Below are 17,446 nucleotides of genomic sequence, written 5' to 3' on the forward strand. Positions count from 1 at the left end.
AGTAAAGCGGTGTTATTTTCAGAAAATGGTTACAAACCAGAGATTTTAAAACGATTAGTTCCACCCCTTTCCCACCCACCCCACCCCCAACACGCACTCTTTGGTAGGGGTTTCCTTTAAGAGCGCTTCCAGAAATAAACCTGCCTTGTCCCAGGATCTGTCCGATTTGGTATGAGAGGGATGTGATGATTTGGCTCCTGTACAATCTTGCTCCGCCATGCGGCAGGGTAGGAGCATTGAAAGCAGATCTCAGCTCTTGTGGAGAGAGAGCGTGAGGCAGCGGCTGCGAAACGCGATGGGAGTCAGGACGGACTGAAGAACCATGGCATCGCCGCTGTGTACTTAGTGCAGCCACCAGGCTCTCGGGGGAGGACAGCAAGGAGGATTTTGTGTTGTCCTTTTTATTTGCAATAATCCAGGGTGGGGAAGGAGAGAGAGAGAGCTGAGATAATGGGAACTGCAGATGCTGGAGAATTCCAAGATAATAAAATGTGAGGCTGGATGAGCACAGCAGGCCCAGCAGCATCTCAGGAGCACAAAAGCTGACGTTTCGGGCCTAGACCCTTCATCAGAGAGGGGGATGGGGAGAGGGAACTGGAATAAATAGGGAGAGAGGGGGAGGCGGACCGAAGATGGAGAGTAAAGAAGATAGGTGGAGAGAGTGTAGGTGGGGAGGTAGGGAGGGGATAGGTCAGTCCAGGGAAGACGGACAGGTCAAGGAGGTGGGATGAGGTTAGTAGGTAGATGGAGGTGCGGCTTGGGGGGGCGGGGGTGAGGAAGGGATGGGTGAGAGGAAGAACCGGTTCGGGAGGCAGAGACAGGTTGGACTGGTTTTGGGATGCAGTGGGTAGGGGGGAAGAGCTGGGCTGGTTGTGTGGTGCAGTGGGGGGAGGGGACGAACTGGGCTGGTTTAGGGATGCTAAATCTCCCCTTCCCCCACCGCATCCCTAAACCAGCCCAGTTCGTCCCCTCCCCCCACTGCACCACACAACCAGCCCAGCTCTTCCCCCACTACCCACTGCATCCCAAAACCAGTCCAACCTGTCTCTGCCTCCCTAACCGGTTCTTCCTCTCACCCATCCCTTCCTCCCACCCCAAGCCGCACCCCCAGCGACCTACTAACCTCATCCCACCTCCTTGACCTGTCCGTCTTCCCTGGACTGACCTATCCCCTCCCTACCTCCCCAACAATACTCTCCTCTCCACCTATCTTCTTTACTCTCCATCTTCGGTCCGCCTCTCCCTCTCGCCCTGTTTATTCCAGTTCCCTCTCCCCATCCCCCTCTCTGATGAAGGGTCTAGGCCCGAAACGTCAGCTTTTGTGCTCCTGAGATGCTGCTGGGCCTGCTGTGCTCATCCAGCCTCACATTTTATTATCTTGGGAGAGAGAGCTGTTTTGGTTTGTGATACACGAGACGAGGCTGTCTATGCCTTTCACCCATCGGTAGCTCTCCTCCTGTCCCTGCCTCTATGCACACACACTGCCAGGCATAGTCTTCCTCCCTCTCTGTGTGTGTGTGTCTCTCTCTCGCTTCAGCTCCTAAAACGTAAGATGCATCGGATATAAAAACACGCACATAAACACACACACACACACACACATCAACAAGCCATGGGGAAAGATCAGGAATTACTGCAAGCTGTCAAAACTGAAGATGTAGCTGCAATGCAGAAGCTGTTGCAAAGGCCGAAACAAGGCAAAGCGAGTGAGTACCCTTTACACACCGTTCCATTGGCTGATGTGAATGTGCCTGCGTTTTTTTGTGTGTGTGTGTTTTGCAAATGTCCTGTTATTGTGGAGTAGGAGGGGAGGGAGTTTGGTCTGTTGTTCAATATGGGCTCTCCTATCTTGACCGATGCTGTTAGCGACTCTTGATACAGTGCAATCGGTGGGAATGTAGCATTAGCCTGAATAGTGCGTTCTCTCTCCCTCAGACAGCTCCCCTGCATCCCTCAGCTTCACAAGCCGGCGCTTTCTGCTCCTAACAGCGCAGATTGGACGTTGAGGATTGATAAGGTCAATACTGGGAATCCTAGATTCCCTATCAACCGGGCAAGAGATTGCAGATGGTTTGTAGCGAATCCACGGTTGAGATACAACGCACAGAATCAGTTCGTATAAGGGGAAAGGTGGTTCTGGAGGTTTGCACTGTTCTGTTTCGGCAAAAAAAGTGCCCGACCAGAGAATATCAGGCCAGTGACTAAGATGGTTAAACAGCTAATTCTAGTGGAAAGCTGTCAAGAAGGTAATAGCTCAGAGTCTCGCTTCTGAGGAAGTGCAAACTGGAGATCTTGTTTGACCCACTCTGTGCAGGTTGTTGTTGCTGTGTTGCAAAGAGAGCCTAGAGACGTGAGGGGGGACTTGGATGTGACAAATGCAGTGACTCCACACCCGGGCAGTGGTTTGGCAACATGATTCGGACCCCGTTAGCTTGCAGCCCTCTGACGCTGTTCCCTTCCTGCCGGATGCTCACTGGCTCGCACGCCCCAAACAACCGGGGCTATTTTAAATTTAACCCCTTGATTGATGGGCTGACAAGTGCCTGTTGATGACAAAGCAACAGATGCTGCAGATCTGGTAATTAGAAGCAGTTTTGCTGGGAGACGCTTTAATTGATAGATTTCAATTCTAAAATTAACCAGGATTAAACGGGGGAGACCTCGAGCTGGCTGATCTATGATGTAGTAATAACAGTATTTTCGGAAAGATTGTCTGAGACGCAGGAGTGATGTCTCTCCCAGTTATCCTGGCTGCAAGGAGGAGGAAAAGGCAACCCTTTCCGAACAAGGCACAGTGAGGATTTCTGAAACATTTATGTATCGCTTAACTGGAAACTTGATAATGTACGCCACAATGTGGGAGGGGGAATCTTATTCAGTTCTATATTTGCCTAAAGCTTCACTCCAGATATTTTGTTAAAAATAAAAGAATAATGGGATTTGAAGGGTACACTGTGAGTAAATCGTGGGAAAATGTTAATTTATTTTGATGTGACTTGCTCCTACATGAGTAAAACATATTGTGATTAAGGATGGTGGAATAAACTAAAAGCATTATTTGCCAGGATGAGATTCTGTCATAGTCTGGAGATGCGCTGCTCTGCTATCCAGTTATGAAGAGCTGCTGTAGTTGTGTTCTACAAGACTCCAATTGTTGGATGCAGTGGAAGTCTTTGAGGAGAAGACACCATGTCCCTTTAAAAATAGTTTCTTACTGATTTATCATGTCACACACAGTACTTTGATTTGTAATTTTCTGGCTTATTCTCTGGTGTTGAGAACCTTTGTGGGTTGACTCTCCCTTTGACCTCATGATCCCTGTTGAGTTTAGATTTTGAATGCGTGGCCTGTGCATTTGTTGGATTTCTCTCTATTGGTTCTCTAAGTTCACTGACTGAATGCAACACTGTATCAATGTTTACCAATAATGATCATATCTGTGATGATGATGCTATTTTCCTTGGGACAGATAATGAAAATCTCCATGCTTCACAAAGTCTGTCTTCGTGTCTATTGGTGCTCCATAATTGGTGACCATGCCTTCAGCTGACAATGCCTTCAGCTCTGGAATTTATTCCATAAATCTCACCACTCCTTTACCACCACCACCCCCCGCCCCCCCCCCCCCCCGACCATGTTCTCCTTTACATTATTGGTTATAAAATACCAGAGCGGTTACCTGTGTTGATATTGCCAGTGTCACGTTTGATTAGATCATTCCTCCTATGAAATATTGTGAGACATTTTACTTTTAGCAATGCAAGATGCATACATGCTGTTGTTATTAGACAATAAGTCGAGGTGGGAGGGTGCGGTATCATTGGGATTTAAATGGCTGGAGAGGCCTAACGCCAAATACCCAGCAGGTAGCTGTGTTGGGGCTGGGTTTGAGGGTGGGGTGGCAGATGGTGACTGTCTCTTCTAAATTAGCCCATGCTCCCATTAGAGGATCATACGTAATGCCTTGCTTATCACCAGTCTTCAAAATTCTGACAACACCCCAACTCCCCAACATATCCTCACTAGGGCCTACCAATTCTTCTCACTTGGTGAGCTGAATCTGGAACAATCTGTCTAAGTCCCAAGTGCAATACCAGTAAAGACCACGTCTTCTGGTGGTGCTGCTGGTACAGTGCTGGAATGCTGCCAATCACTTACTGGCCTGAATCTCTCTGAGGCAGGACATCTTCATGTATAAGCGGAGCAATCAACCCATCAGATGGTTGCAGAGCTTGGCAGACTTCCCCACCTCTGTGCTTTTAGTCAAAGAGGTGGGGAACCCAGAGTCTTGTGTCATTCAGCCCTGAGGCAGTTGACCCTTACTTGCCTTCTGAAGTAGTATAGCAAATAGTTCATAAAAATGGGCAATAAAATGGTGACTTTGCCAGCATAATCCACATAATTAGAACGTTTCTTTATTAAATTGGGAACTCTATGTGGTGTGTGCAATGCTAATGGAAGTACAGATCCTGGCTAAGCCCAGTGTTCTGTCTCCACCTCCCATGATAATACAAGATACTGACTGATTGGTTTCTTGGCTGAGACTGTGGTCACTTACTTTGCAGCCAAAAACACGAAGCAGTGTTTTTAGGAGAGGATGGGACAAAATATTTAGAGTGTCGAGAGGGTCCATAAAGTTTTGCAACTGAAGACATAAAAGCTGCTAGAGTTTAAAAATAACTTGGATCTGTATTTGAACTAACATTAATGTAGAGGGCCAAGAGCTGGAAAACAGGATTCAACTTGATAGTTTTAATTTGGCTGGCAAAGATGCGCTGGGCCAAATGCTCTCCTTCCATTGCTGCAAATTTCCACGATACTCCAAAATCATGTCAAAGATTTCTGAAGAAGGGTCTTGGCTTGAAACATCAGCCTTCCTGCTCCTCTGATGTTGCTTGGCCTGCTGTGTACATCCAGCTCTACACCTTGTTATCTCTATTGTAGAGCATCTATGTGTCCCACTGTTATTTTACTATCATGCCAGATGTGTAGTACGTGATTTCTCTGCAAGTTGGTATGAAAAATTAAAATCATGAGACATTTTTATTCTCTTAATGATAAAACTCAAAATTCCAACTGCACCTATGTCAACTCCTGTGCTGTGACATGTCTTCACAGATTGAAAGGTGCATTTTATTTCAGTTGGGATGATTCTTGGATTTCTGCCAGACTTCAGCAGTTTGAGGTTTGCTGTGACAATTCCATGCCTTTTGACCTTCAACACAATCACAATGAAAATGACATGGAAATTACAATATGGATACTGTGTGTGTGTGTGTGTATACCTTGTGATATTTGATATAATCATTTGATATAATCAGCGGCGTTACTTTGGAGAGGTTTTAGTCTCCCCTTTGAATATTGAAGTAGAATGTAAAGCTCTTCCAGAAGTTCGCTAATGACATAGAACATCAGTCTGATGAAAACCTACCTCTTCCCCTTGCTACTATCTACTTGATATTGCAGTATCAGTTTCTGAGACATGCCTTAGAATCCATTAAAGACGTGAATAAAGGCAAACAGTTGCCACTCACTCTCACCAACGTTTTTGTATAAAGATTTTACCCTCTACATGGACATGAGTCTTAATCCCATGTGCCCACTCTGTTCCAGTGAATGCTTTATTCATCCTTACTTTGACCACTTGCTTAACCTATTCCTAAATATTGACTTGGCTGCCTGTTCAGTCATTAATTCTGGTTGCACATTTTGAACTCTGTGTTTGATGCAGCAGTTGGAAACAAGGGCTTGTGCTGCTTTAGTTATACCATCAATAGAGACTTTAAATAGTCATTAAAGAAAGGAAGAACTGGCACTGAATAAATTACCTGGGGCTTTTTTGTATTCATTCTTAGAATGGATCTGCTGCTGGCTGGCCAGTATTTATTGCCCACTCAGAGCTGCCCTTGACAAGGTGTTGGTGAGCTGCCTTCTTGAACCATGGCTTGGAGGGCAACTTGCAGGTGGTGGTATTCCCATAAATTTGCTGCCCTTATCCTCTAGATGGTAGTATTTATGAAAGTGTTGGTTTCTAAAGAGCCTTGGTGAAATTATGCAGGGGATTTTGTAGATGATGTGCACAGCTGCTACTTCCCATCACTGGTGGAGGGAATGAATTTTTCTCACTATTGCTTTGTTAACTGTAGCAGTTTGCTGTGCCTAAATTGACTGCTGCATTTCCTGACATTGCAATAGTGACTACACTTCCAAAATATGAATACTGCTGAGAAAAGGCACATATTGCTACAGCTTTTCAACTTGCACTTAACAGGACAATTCACATCAAATACAATGTAAAAGGATCAACTATTATAGTAAATAAGAAGTGAGTCCTGGTGTTTTCCCTGTGGAAACACCTCAGAGTCCACTGTAATTGCTTTATTCATCTTTACTCCAACCATTTGCTGTACCTGTTCCTAAATATTGATGTGGTTCCACTTCCAAATGAATCAGCACTCTCTCTTTGTGTACAGCTTTTCCCTTCACTTCTTGCAAATTGCCCCAATAAGTGCAAGATGAAAAGGATAAACAAAATGTATTTTTTTCAAGTTCTGTATTACCAGCTGATTACTGCCAAAATACTTCATTGGCTGTAAAGTGCTTTGGAATGTCCTGAGGTCATGAAAGGGAAGAAAGAGAAGGCTTTCTTTCTTAACATTGTGCATTTCACAGCTTTAGGATATCCCAAACAACTTCTGGCCAAGAGAATAGTTGAGAATTGGAGTCACTGTCGTAATGTGGAAACATGGCAGTCCATTTGTGCACAGTGAGATCTCACAAACAGCAACATCACAGTGACCAGAAAACCCCTTCAGTAATATCAGTTCAGAGCTTAGTATTGACCAAAACACCAGGATAACTCTGCTTGACAACAGAGGCATTATATTACCTGAGAGGGAATACGAGTATTTAACAACTAGACACCTGAAGCCACAATTTCCAAGGGTAGAGTGTTGGTTCGAATGGTATCATCCAAAGGTCAGCACCTCCAACAATGGAGCACTGGGTATGTTAGCCTAGATTTTCTTCTCAGGTCTATAGATCCTGACTTGAACAATGACATTCTGTCTTAACGGTTGGAGTGAAACCCACTGAGCTGCAGCTCATATCCAATGATTGATCTGTATAGTGAGTGAAAGGAAAATGGTGTAAACACCACACTGTGCAGCCTGCTCTCATTCACTCACTCGGAGCAAATTTTCAGAAACTTGCCAATAGATTGTGAGTGCACCTTCTTATTAAGCTGCTGCTTGTAGCCGCTCCTGCCAGGAGACCTGCTGTCATGGTGTGCCAATTCTGTCTGTCTTATGCCACCCTCATACATCGGTTGTGGTTTGTTGGCAGCCATTCTGTGACACCACTCTGTGACCTGTTCCTGGGAAGATAGGGTTCTCCTGTGAGGAAAGGTCGGATCTGTACCAGTTGGAACTTAGAAGAATGAGAATTGATCCTATGGCAATATATAAAATCCTGAGGGGACTTGATACATTATGTACAGGGAAAATGTTTCCTCTTGTGAGGGAATCTCAAAAAAGGGGGTACAATTTAAGAACAGGAGGTCTTCTTTCTATGATGGAGACGAGGAGGATTTCCATCAGAGGGGTATGGGTCTGTGGAATTCTCTTCCCCAAAAAGTATTGGCGGCTGTACCATTGACTTTATTCTAGGTTGAGTTAGATGGTTTTTTGATAGATGTGGGAGACGAGGGCTTGGGGAAAAAGGACAGAGGGGCTTGAGTCCTCAAGCAGATCAGCCACTGAATGGTGGAGCAGAGTTAAAGGGCTGAATGGTCTTCTGTTGCTCTCAAATGACATGTTCCTATATTCCGTTCTAACATCCATCATCCAACTGCACATAGGTTGATCCCTCTTCCTGCTGCTGTCCAGAATCTCTTAGCTTGTAAGCTCAGATCAAATAGCCAAAATTGTGACTCTTTTTTTCTGGGTGTCACTTATTAGATTTGGAGAGAGGAAAAAGGAGTATATGAGTACCTTTTGTTCTTCTCATTTTAGATTCAATCTTTTTATAATATTTCTGAGAACTGCTTGAGAAACAGAGTCATAGAATCATACAGCATGGAAACAGATTCTTCAGTCAGACCAGCCCGTGCCAAACATATTTTCGAGCTAAACTAGTCCCACCTGCCTGCTCCTGGTCCATAACTCTCCAAATCTTTCCTGTTCATGTACGATTCTAAGTGTCTTTTAGGTGTTATAGCATCTAACTCAGGAAATGAATAGTCTGGCCTGAACAGAATTGGTTGCTTTGTATGGCCTTATTGATTTTGCTTGCCTCTCGTACCTTGTCGTAAAACTGCTTATAACTTCAAGGAAGGAGAATAGCAATTGCTGTGGGTTTTGCAGAACACATTGTAAGTACATACAGATTTATTTTTTAAAAAAGCTATTAAACCAAAGAAATGGAATTGCACAATAAATCAGAAAGTAATGTGGCAGCCTAGCTGCTTGTTGAAGCACTTAGACTTTGTATAGATGGCTTTGTGCTTTGCCATCCACTTTCCGCAATGGTTAAAATCATAAAATTGTACAGCACAGAATGAGTCCATTCAATCCATTATGCCTGGGTTGACTGGCGGAAAGAGATTTCTGATCTGCCCCACTTCCCAGTCTTTTCTCTGCACCACTGCAAATATTTCCCATTTTAAACTACTTCATTCCTCCTGCCTCAGAGCATCTTGCTTTCATTGTGCTGCTTGGGTTGGCCTAGAAACACTATTGGCAAAGTGGGTGGCAAGAGAGGTGATTCATTCTGAATGCCTCTTTTTAAAATATTATTTATTTATTGAATGTGGGCATCACTGATACGGGGCCAGCATTAATTGCTCATGAGCAGATGCTCCTGAGCTGCCTTCCAAAACCACAGTATTCCCAAAGCGATGATAAGGAGGGAGCTGCAGAATTCTCAATCAGTGAAGATGATGGAATGGCAACATTTTCATGTCAGGATTGTGTGTACATCCGAAGATTGAAGGGAAACTGAGAAGTGATGCCCCCATGTGCCTGCTGTCCTTGCCCTGCTGGTTGGTAGATGTTGTGGGTTCTGGAGAAACCTTTGAAGAAATGTTATTGCACTGTATCTTGTAGATTCCAGTTGGAGCATCCACTTTAAGGCATCTACTTGCATCCTCATTCGAGATCCTCTATTCTGAGTGTAGGGAGCCACTTACTATGCTAGTATTGTATGGTGCTGACTGTTTACAAGCTGCCAATCAAGATGAAGTCATGGAGAAAAGAAATAGCTGTGATGTGAAGGTACATGACAGATTCCATTGTTACTGTATTGGCTTAGTAGAAATATCACCATTGAGTCAAAAGGTTGTGGATTCAAGTCACTTTCTAGAGATATGAGCACGTTTCACTGCAGTATTGAAGGAGTGCTGCAATGTCAGAGGTACTTTTTATTGGGTGAGAAATTAAGTTAAGGTTTGGCCTACACCAAATATTGTACTTATTTAGCTGAAAAAAATGCTTTGGAGATGTCCTTTAAGCTCAGGGAGAGATTTTATAAAGGCAAGTTATTTGTGGATTTCTGTCGGAAAGTTGGCTCCAGTTATATTTTCTCAACAGCTCATTCTTCTGTGTGATTTGAAGCTAATATTCGTAACTTTCAAATTTTACAATCTATTCCTGAAATGTTTGATGCACTATAAGGCACTATGTATTGTTCATCTTTTTAAAAATGAAAGAAGAGGAATTCTGTTGCATGAGGATTCTCCAGTGGCTTCTATAATATTGGACATAGTATAATTTGATTTAGAAAAATGATGAGATTACAACCATATTTAATAACTAAACACCATGCTTCACTTTGCAGAAGTCATGATAATACAAATTACATGCTTTTTAATAATGTGGGGTACATCGAGCAGTTAAGTGTAATTTGGATGAGTAGGTACAGCTTTACAGAGTCATCCTATGATCTAAAATACAGAGATGCTCATTGTATTTGGAGTGGCGATTGGATGGGAGGAGGAGGCTGGCCTTATTTTATCTGTATTTATTATTATTTACAGAAGCCTGGAGCTTATCAAACCAGAGTAGTGCTTGATATTTCAATGTGTTGACCTATCTACCAGTGGAAAGAAAAGTTATGAAAGTACCAGATGCTATAATAAAATGAATGAATTACATGTAATTTCTACCCCACACTCTCTCAATCCTGATGGTTAATGTGGGTTATAGTTCAGTGAAGAATTTCTGGCAAAGAAAACAAAGTGCTTTATTCTATTGAACTATCAGACAAACATCAGATGAGTTTGTATCATTGAGTGACATGTTTTATTGGTGTTTGAAGAGTGAATGATCCTCCCTGACAGAAGCAAGAGACTCCTGCCCATTGATGCTTGATGACTGGCTGTAGCCAATTACTTGTGAGTGAATTTGAATGACTGTGACATCCAATAGGCCGAGCTGGTGGATGTTTCTTTTTAATATCGCAATTGCATTTCGTAACCATATTGGAACACATGTATGAAGGCACAAAACCAATCCTTTTCCCTGACTGAAGACACTGGCATTTACCAGAGCTGTGGTTCATGATGACCCAATCACTATCAAATGACAGAGAAATAATACCATTTCACAGCGATGTTCACCCAGCTTTCAGCTGCATTGAAGATCCTTTCTTGTGGAGTGAAATAGAAGTTCTATGTTAAGAAACGATGATTAGTCAAAACGTAGCCTTTTACAATTAAATTACAAGCTAAAATGAGGCAGTACTGCAAAGTATGAGCAATGTATTTTTTCACGAGTAAAGCTGAGTCTGCAGTCTTAAATACTAATGTGCATCATTGCATTATCCCTTTGTATAAGTTATTCAAGATTAAGGTTAAGAGTCATGGTATTTGAATGTAGCAGAATGCACACTCATCCAACAAACATCGGAGGGCTCGCATATCTTTCACACATCTTATATGAGGCCAACATTTGAGAAACAACACCAGCTGCCAGGATTTGGTTCTCCAATTGAGCACCCACTATTTGCAGGAGTGTCATGAGACCAAGAATTGACTTGTTCTCAGTGGGAGCATCACAGGGCACAGAATAGTGACCATACATTCAATCAGGGCTGTAAATCTGAAACGTCAATTTGTCTGCTCCTCTTATGCTGCCTGACCTGTCATGTTCCTCCAGCTCCACACTGTGTTGACTCTGACTCCAACATCTGCAGCTCTTGATATCTCCGAGTGACTGTGCAGAGCAACCTTTTGAAAAGAGATATCACTTATGAGCAGCGGTTGTGGGTAGCTCTGATTCCCATTCCTTCCTTTAATCTGGCATGCAGAGATTACTAGTAATGTCTTCTTCATCACTTAGATCAGATAACATATCACAGACTGGTCTGTGTCATTCAATTCCAAACCAGACAGTTTTTGTACTGCCTGAGCCTTTGGTGGATATAAAATAAAGATGGTACTGGGGAAGGATCACCATTGCCTTTTAGCTATTCTACCCTAGTGGCCAAAATGACATAGATTCCCGAAGGTTGTACGTTTGGCATGGTATGTATGCAGTAAATACTAATAGTACGGAAATTGCTCTGAGATGCCTCAGAGCGGAATATGTTGTAAGGAGGAAAGTTGAATTCTAATGCACTTTCCATTACATTCAACTTGAAATATTTCAGCATATACTTGGTTGGTTAGCTGAGTTGGCTGGATGGCTGGTTTGGGATGCAAAATGATACCAATAGTGTGAGTCCGATTCTTGTACCGGCTGAGTTTACCGTGAAGGACTGTATGCCAAGGAGAAGTTGTAATTTCAATAATATTTGAAAAAACAAAGCTGTCAATAGGAAATTCTGCATTTTCACCGAGTTATCTCTTCAAAAGTCAGGAGGATACAGCGCAGAAACAAAAAGAAGGGGAATGGGTCAAAGCATCGCAATGTGAACAAGTCTGAGGCCGATCTCCTTAATAATGAGACCAGGAGCTTTAAAAGATTGGTGTGTCAAGACAAACAGACCATTACAGGATAGAGTTCAAGTAGAAAAGATTGCTTTTATCTCAAGGCAGTTCAAATTCATGAAGCTTGGCCAGACTGCATCTGGAATTCAATGTTCAGTTTTGGTCAGCATGCCTCAGAGAAGGCCTTTGAGGAGGTAAATTGTAGATTCACCAGAATGATAGCAGGGCTTAAAGAGTTAAGTTATGGAGACAGGTTGTCTGGACATAGCTTATCTCTTCAGTTTAGATGGTCCGCGTTGATCTCAACAAAATATTTAACATGATGAATAGATTCATTAGGATAAATATAGAGGAACTGTTTCCTCTTGGGGTGAATCCAGAACAAAAGATTAATACTTCATATTGGAACCCAAGCTGAGCAGGAGCAGCTGTGTATACAGAAGACAGGGGAAATCTGAAATTCCCTCCAGAGGGCTGTGTTTGTGCATCATTTTAAATTTTCTGATAACATGGTGTGAAGCTGAATGAACACAGCAGATTCTCCAGCATCGGCAGTTCCTACTATCTCTGTATAAATTTTCTGATAGTTTTCTTTTGTTCAGTGAGGTTTTGAAGGAATTTAGAGCAAAGCGTGGGAAGATGAAGTTGAGCTGGGATCATCAATAATCCAATTGAATGATGGAGCCGGCCTATTTGAATGTTTTAATGAACATTATTTGTGAAGCGTGTACATCACATAGAGGTTTCAAGGTGATGATGTCTTGCTTTAATCTCTTCAAACTGAGAAAGACAGAACTTTAAAATAAAGCAATGTAACCAAATTAACTCGGTATGTACTCGGGCTCAGATACAATAGTATTTTCAATTGGCAACATCAATGTGATATGAAACCCATGATAATCTCAACGGACATAAGATGAACTGACTACTCTGACACATATCAGTTATGGTCAATAAAACTTGTGATCAGCAGTCAACCCACAATTGAAACTGATTCATGTCATTTGGTGCCTTTGTTTCCGATTAGTAGTAAACCAAAGGACATCTACATGCTACTGTAAATGTCAGCAAAGAAATCACTGGTGAGGAGTGAAACAGTTGACGATGTGAAGACTAAATGCAAGGGTGCCCGTTATAATACCTTAAATTACAGGAAGAATAAAGTATTTGTTTTTCTGTGATATAAGATGCACAAACAATGTGTGTACGATACATAGGTCAGCGTGTTTTCTATTGCATGCAAATACCATAGACTTTTGCCTTTATTCGGAAAAGATAAAAAAAAGGTGTGCATTAGTATTTCAGTGGGAGGACTCTGCTTTGCTCCTGGAAAACATATTATTCATACACCACTGTAGAATATTGCCAAATTTTCCCTGTAGCTCGAGGTTAATTTCAAAGACTTTGTTTTGACAACTTAATATGATGCTTTTCATTATATTAATTTTTAAAATTATATTGGGCCAAATTTTTACAGTAGAACTAAAATAGGTGAACCTGGATTTTAGATGTTATTTTCTCTCTATTTGATTGCTTTATAATTCTGATGGAATTACTGTGTGCCCTGTGTCTGCTTCATATGCTCTTCAGGCTCCAAATGCCTCAAGTATGATATTTTAATTATAGGAATAGGACAATCTAACTGTTGTTCAGTATGATATTTATATAGATTGAAGGAATTACTCATGGATGATGATTAAGTACTATTGATGGAACGCCCCCCTCATTTGTAATGACTGTAAGGCTCTATCTCCTTATCACTATGAATTCTCACATTATTTTACTGTTCTCTGTTCATTTAAACCCCAGTGGATCACTGAATCAATTGAACAGGTAATGGCAGGAAGGCAAACTGCTCAGACACACACAAACTGGTGTTTCTGTATCATAGGAGGCCTTACAGCTCCTTAAGCTTATTCTACCTTTAACTTAGCTAACGGACAAACTGAATCCGAACTCCATTGACCTGCCCTGATTCCATATTGCTTCATTTTGCCAAATGAAAATCTACCAGTCTCTCAGTTCTGAAACTTTCAATTGAAATTTAACGTTTTTGGATGTCAGAGTTCCAGATTTCTGTCACACTGTGTACAATGCTGCTTCCTGACGGTGCCCAAGATCGGCCTAGCCCTGATGTTACGTTTATGCTGTGTTGTTCAGAATTCCCAAACCAAATGAAACAGCCGGAACATTGGAACAGGAAGAGGCCATTTAGTCTCTCAAGCCTGTTCTGCCACTTTGTGAGATCATAGCCAATATGTGACCCAACTCTGTATAGCCACCTTTGCTCTATATTCTTTGATACCCTCAGCTAACAAAAATAAATCAATCATTTTTTTTTAAAAATTGACAATTGTGAAGTAAGGTCTAAATGCAGCCACCCTTTGTATAAAACAATTATTCCTGAAAGGCCTGACTCAAATTTTTTGAAGACGCTCGCCGCCATAGACTTTTTCAAATGAGCAGAAACATCTTTTTACGACTTTTCCCCTTATTATTTTAAAATCTTCAATCAATTTATGCCTTAATATTTTTGAATTATAGCAGGTACAGCCCTTGTTTGTGTAATCTCTCTTCATTATTTCACCCTTGTAGGTTTTTAGAAGTATTATTCTGATTAAACCTACATTTACAAGGTTAGAATATCCTTTCTAAGACATGGTGTCCAAAACTCCTCTTGAGATGTGGAGCTTCATATCACTGAAGCATGATTTCTATCCTGTTGCATTCTAGTAAGGCCATTAGCCTATTCAATTATTTCATTTTCCCCTGTCTACCCAATAGAGTGCTTTAATCACCATACATACCAGGAAGCAATGGGAGATCTGTTGATTCCCCTCAGCAAAATGTCTTGCCTCAAGTTGGTACCTTGGGGTGGAAGGTATTCGAAATTGAGGCAGATATTGAACCTGTAATGTTCTGTTCATTACATGGACTTACCTGTGGAATAATTTGCCTCTTTTTGAAATTAAAGTTCAAAACACATTCTCTCAGCTAATTCACTCCTTCTTCGATGCAATGAAATTGTCTTTAGCTTTCCCAGTTTTCTATTTCTTTCACAAGTTGAAAACCCAAGTCAGCCTCCTGCTGCTTATGGACTGGGCCGTATCATGCAGTACATGCTGTGGTTGCTGATTGGTTTGTGGAATTGTGACTAGTTGTGGATGCTACAGGTCATCAGCCTGACGACAGCTCTCTGGTTCCTGGGAAGGTGAACAGCTTGTGGGTGTGAATGATACCGTGGAAGCCTTCAGGCTTCAGAAATGGAAGGTAGAGTCTCTCTTTGTCTCTGCAGTAAATAATACTTGGAACTAAAAGAAAACCAGTTGTTTCGCTCAACACTTGTTGTAAGCTGTTGCTTTTAACCGATAAGCCAAAGACTTTGTAATTTGTGAACTGGTCGCTCTGTGCCTCCTATGAAGCAGTGAAGGAAACACAAAGAAAGATCAGAGAACTGAAGGATTCGGGAAACAAAATATTTACTTATTCATTCACAGGGTGGGGGCGTTGCTGGTTAAGCCAGTATTTATTGCCCTTCCCTGTTTGCCCAGAGGCCAGTTAAGAGTCGACCATGTTGCTGTGGGTCTGAAGTCACGTGTAGGCCAGACCAGGTAAGGAAAGCAGTTTCCTTCCCTAAATGACATTTGTGAACCAGACGGCTTTTTCCGACAGTCAACGATGGATTCCTGGTCATTGTTTCGACTCTTAATTCCAGATTTTTAAATTACATTCAAATTCCACCGTCTGTCACGGCAGGATATGAATCCAGGTGCCCAGAATATTACTCGGGTCTTTGGCTACACAGTCCAAGGCCCTCCTTGGCCCCATTCCTCCTTATCTTGGTCAATCCCTCCAAATCTCAAACTCTCTGTGATTCTTTCATTCCTTCAAATCTGGCTTCTTCCACACCCTTAATTTCATAGAATATAACATAGAACATTACAGCACAGTAGAGGCCCTTCGGCCCTTGATGTTGTGCCGACCAGCCAGACCAATCTGAAGCCCATCTAACCTACACTATTCCATATGCTTGTCCAATGACGTCTTAAATGTACTTAACTTTGCTTTGTCTTCACTGTTCCAGCAGTTTTAGCTTCAGGTTCCTACTGCCTTACCATTGTAATTCCCTCACAAACCTCTCTCTGAATCTCCACTATCTGTTTCTGCTCACTTAAAGTGCTCACCTTTTGGTCACTTGTCCTAATATATCACGATGTAGCTCAATGTAAAAAATTACCCAATGACTTCTCGTGAAGCAACTTGGGACTCTAAAAACACTCCATATTAACAAGTTATTCTTGAGTGATAATGGGAACTGCAGATGCTGGAGAATCCAAGATAATAAAATGTGAGGCTGGATGAACACAGCAGGCCCAGCAGCATCTCAGGAGGGTCTAGGCCCGAAACATCAGCTTTTGTGCTCCTGAGATGCTGCTGGGCCTGCTGTGTTCATCCAGCCTCACATTTTATTAACAAGTTATTCTTGTTGTATTTAACAGCATTTACATCCAGTATGGACTGGCTTTATTGAAGTTCTTGTCTCCCATCCCATATTAAAATAGAATGTTCATGTGTTAAAACACTTCCAGATGGAAACCATTGTGTTAATTATATGCAGCATCAAGCTGAGAAAAAATTGACTTATTTTGATCAGGTAACATTCTGTGAAATATGTGCCCATTGTAAAGGAGTGTGTTATGATCCTGTGACCCTGTCACACATGCAACACAAATTTAATTGGCTCCATGATTCTTGTGTGTTTCACCTTTATTGCTTGATGACCTAGCCATTCATTTTAATCAATGCATCAATGTGGCTTCTAGTAGTCAGAACCTTTTGTATTTAAGTTAATTTGAGCTTGCCTCTACTTTTACTTTTATCATGGTTTTAGCCTTATACAAAAAGATGAAAAAATGACAATTCTTGCATTTATTTGGCATATTTCATTATTTTGGGATGTGTTACAACCTAAGAGACACTTCTGAAGTGTAGGTGCGGTTGTGATGGAGGAAATGTAGGTTGACAGGGCTGCACACAGCAAGATCCCAGTAATAGCAAGGATACCAGGAAAAACTTGACAACAGCAGCCATGGGATCCTTTATGCCAAGCATCATCATACAGAAGTGCTGAGAAAATGGGGAGGCGGCAATGCGAAGACAGTCTTACTGTCTGAGGAGTCCCGAGGACAAGGGCAATGTACTGAGGTCGTTGGTTCAAACCCTGCCATGGCAGTAACTGAAATGGAATTAGTGGCAACCACGTTGAATGTTGTGAAAACTCATTTGGTTCACTAGTACCCTTTAACTGCTATTCTTAGCTGGTCACTTGCCCTCTGCTTGTGATTTGATACCCACAGCGATGGGTGCCTGCTCTCTGGGATGGCTTAGCAAGGCACCCAGTTACATCAAAATTTGACAAAACCTAAAGAAAAGAATAGACCACTGTATGGTCAAAACAACGAACCCTGGACTGTTTCTGGGTCTCCCTATCTGGATCAAAACCATTCTGCCTATACTTGC

General features: G+C 42.0%; 1 protein-coding gene across 1 annotated transcript in view; it reads left to right on the forward strand.

The window, feature by feature from the left end:
* The first annotated feature begins 1,304 nt into the window (after positions 1–1,304).
* Positions 1,305–17,446, forward strand: part of LOC132206137 (complement C4-like) — a 60,593-nt gene continuing 44,451 nt past the window's right edge. Inside the window, exon 1 of the mRNA XM_059638815.1 lies at positions 1,305–1,706. The gene's annotated coding sequence lies outside the window, so the exon portion shown is untranslated. The remainder of the gene's footprint in view (positions 1,707–17,446) is intronic.

This window comes from Stegostoma tigrinum, chromosome 31 (genome assembly GCF_030684315.1).
Source record: "Stegostoma tigrinum isolate sSteTig4 chromosome 31, sSteTig4.hap1, whole genome shotgun sequence".
Classification (NCBI taxonomy): domain Eukaryota; kingdom Metazoa; phylum Chordata; class Chondrichthyes; order Orectolobiformes; family Stegostomatidae; genus Stegostoma; species Stegostoma tigrinum.